This window comes from Myodes glareolus, chromosome X (genome assembly GCF_982192425.1).
Source record: "Myodes glareolus chromosome X, mMyoGla1.1, whole genome shotgun sequence".
Taxonomy (NCBI): domain Eukaryota; kingdom Metazoa; phylum Chordata; class Mammalia; order Rodentia; family Cricetidae; genus Myodes; species Myodes glareolus.
This window is the reverse complement of record NC_142053.1, coordinates 90,996,351-90,999,566: the sequence shown is the minus strand read 5'-3', so window position 1 is coordinate 90,999,566 and position 3,216 is coordinate 90,996,351. Positions and strand designations below refer to the sequence as shown.

The following is a 3,216-nucleotide window of genomic DNA, read 5'->3' as shown; positions in this document are numbered from 1 at the left end:
CCTCTACAACAGCAGTCAATGCTCTTAATCACGGAGCCCTCTCTCTGCCCACAAGTGTAAATTCAAAGGCTGCTTTGGAGGCTGATGTGATGGCTAAGTGAATAGGAGCACTTGTCACCAAGTCTGGAGACCTAAATGGCAGAAGGCCAGAGTTGTCCTTTTAACTGCACACGAACTTGCACATACACACACACACACACACACACACACACACACACACACACACACACACACATACACGGTGATAAGAAAAGCTTTTTAAATGTAGTTTTTAATCCCTTTAAAAAGAATTCAAATGGCAGCCCTTGTCAAAGCTGCAGCTGCTTCTGCATAACTGATGTGGTCAAAAGAAGCCCCAGCTAACCGTTCTCCTTACCTGTCATTACCTGTTTCCATTTGCTGGAACACATCTGTAAGATGTCAGGAAAAGACAGCTCCATCTCGACATTTCTGAAAAGTAGCCAGAGAGTTTTGTTACCACTGGACACTCTACAACTATTGAACCTTGAACATGGAGTCAACAGAATAGGGCTTTGGAAGCAGTTTGCTGAGCCCAATAAGCAACATGAAGGGGCACTTGCAAGTATGTTCACCTTGGAAACATCTAGTGGCAATGTTGGAAACATAGCAATGCTTTGGGTTACTGCCCTGTAAGCTAAGCCTGGTCAGGCCATTATGTTTCTTAGCACTAGCTACAGGGAGCTATAAGATTATTGTGGATAACTGAGTTAGCATTCAAAAAAATGAAGAATTCAAATGCTATTTTTAAAGACTAAATCATCAGTTTTCAAAGCAGAAAACTAACTAAATAAATAAATGTTCGCCAAGTGGTGGTGGTGCACACCGTAAAACCCAGCATGCAGGAGGCAGAGGCAGGTGGATCTCTGTGAGTTTGAGGTCAGCCTGGTCTACCTCCAAAGCTACACAGAGAAACCCTGTATCAAAAAATAAATAAAAATAAAATAAATAAGTGTTCAAATTTAGATGAAAGGTGTGATTGTACACTTCTTGGTTTCTCCATCTGCCTTTTTTCACTTTGAAATTTCTCTTGTGTGTGTTGTGTGTGTGTGTGTATGTGAGTGTGTATGTGTGTGTGTATGTGTGTGTGAGTGTGTGTATGTGTGTATGTGTGTGTGAGTGTGTGTGTATGTGTGTGTATGTGTGTGTATTGTGTGTAAGTGTGTGTGTGTGTGTGTGTGTGTGTGTATGAAGGCAGACATGCATGCCCCGTGGAGAACAACTGGAAGGCAGAGGATGACTTGAAGAAGCTGGTTCTCTTCTTCCTCCGTGCACATCACAGGACTTGAACTCAGGTTGTCAGCTTTGGTAGAAACACCTTTACCTGCTGAACCATTTTCTCAGCATCAACTGCATTTTGAAACATGTAGATACTACCTATTTCCCCCCTACTCTTGAAAAAATGCTAGCATTTTGTTTTATTTTATATTTTGAGACAGAATCTCGGGTAGCCACAGCTGGCCTTGAATTAACTAAGTAGTTAATGACAACTTAAACTACTGATCCTCCTGCCTTTGCCTGCTAAATATTGGCTCATGCTGCCACGCCCAATTTCTACCATGTGGAAGATCTGACTCAGGGCCTCATGCATGCTAGGCAAGCACTCTACCACTGAGCAACATTCCTAAGCCCATTTGACATCTTTTCTCAGTTCCTTTATTTTCCCATATTTTTCCTGCCCACACACTTTAAGGCACTTGAAAATTATTGATTAGTGGGTCTTTCCTATTCCAGAATTAAAGCAAGTACCACAGGACCCTTTGCTTAAACCATAGTATTGAGCCTCATTGTTCACCAAAAACAACTATAACAATGGCACTAAATAAAAGATATAACAAGTATTTAGAAGTCTCACTCCTGGGTCTAGAGAGATGGCTCAGGGGGTAAGGGCACTTGTTGCAAGGGACTGGGGTTCATTTCCCAGAACACACACAGCAGTTCACTAGCACCTTTAAGCCCAACTCCAGTGGATCTGATGCCCTCTTCTGACTGCCACACACACCAGGCACGCACATGGTGCACATACATGCAAACAAGTCAAACATTCATACACATAAAATAAAATAAATAAGTCTTTAAAAACATTTCTCAATCTAGAAGCCAGCAAGATGGCTCATCAGGTAAAAGCACTAACCACCAAGCTTGACATCCTCAGTTCAATCTCTGAAACCCCACACGGTAGAAGGAGAGAGCTACCAAGAGTTGTCCTCTGATCTCTACACACAAGCCATGGTGTTCACATGCACACACACACACACACACACACACACACACACACTCACACACACTCACACACACTCACACACACACATACACACATACTCACACACACACACATACACACACTCACACACACTCACACACACACTTAATATGAAGAAAAAACCTTTCTATTCTCTAAATGTCTCCTCTTCACCTACCGAGAAACTTCTCACTTTATAGGGACCATATACTTTGTAAAGCCGTTGCTGCTGACTTGTGCTTTCTGTGATGAAGTCACTAATCTTGAGTCGAATGCCTTCGCAGATAACAAACAATTGTGTTTGAAAGACATCTTGGGAGTGAGTGACGATCACGTATTACTGAGCTCTGTTTAGAACTCCGTAACTCAAGACTGACTGAAGTCAATAAATAGTGGGAAAAGGGGGCATTGTTGCATGAAGACTGGCTTACATGCTACACTGGGGTTGTGCTCGCTTTCCACAAATCTTCCTGAAGGGACTTGGAGAGGTGATTGTTTTCTGTTTCTGAAATCCTCCTCAGCTAGACAACCATCACCAAACAGCGAGCTGCTTGGCTCTAGCATATCATATGTGCCTCTGGAAATGAGGGCATAAACAATGGCAACACAGAGATATATTAAAAAATACATAATGTAACTTGTCTTAATATACTTTTCTGAGTCTAAAAATATGCCAGACCAAAAGAAACATATTTACATAAAAAGCAGACAAGGTCAAATAACAAAGAAAGCCCTTAATTAGTTGTAATCAACTTTAATTTGCATACCGTATATAATTCCTAAATGATTGTTAATAATAACTTTATATAATGGACTTCCAATTTTCATGAAAATGGCACATTTTGATAAGCAGACACAAAACCCTAGTACTAATAAGGTTTAATTTGCATACATTAGACTGATTATCCAAACAAAAGGATTACAGTATTACTTCTCCATACCTTTATGTCCTTATT

At 40.9% G+C, this 3,216-nt stretch overlaps 1 non-coding gene across 1 annotated transcript; it reads left to right on the top strand.

Moving 5' to 3' along the window:
• Positions 1–297: 297 nt before the first annotated feature.
• On the top strand, positions 298–436 carry LOC125410358 (small nucleolar RNA SNORA16B/SNORA16A family). The gene has a single exon (XR_007235023.2). It is a non-coding gene; the product is annotated as a small nucleolar RNA SNORA16B/SNORA16A family (small nucleolar RNA).
• Positions 437–3,216: the final 2,780 nt, after the last annotated feature.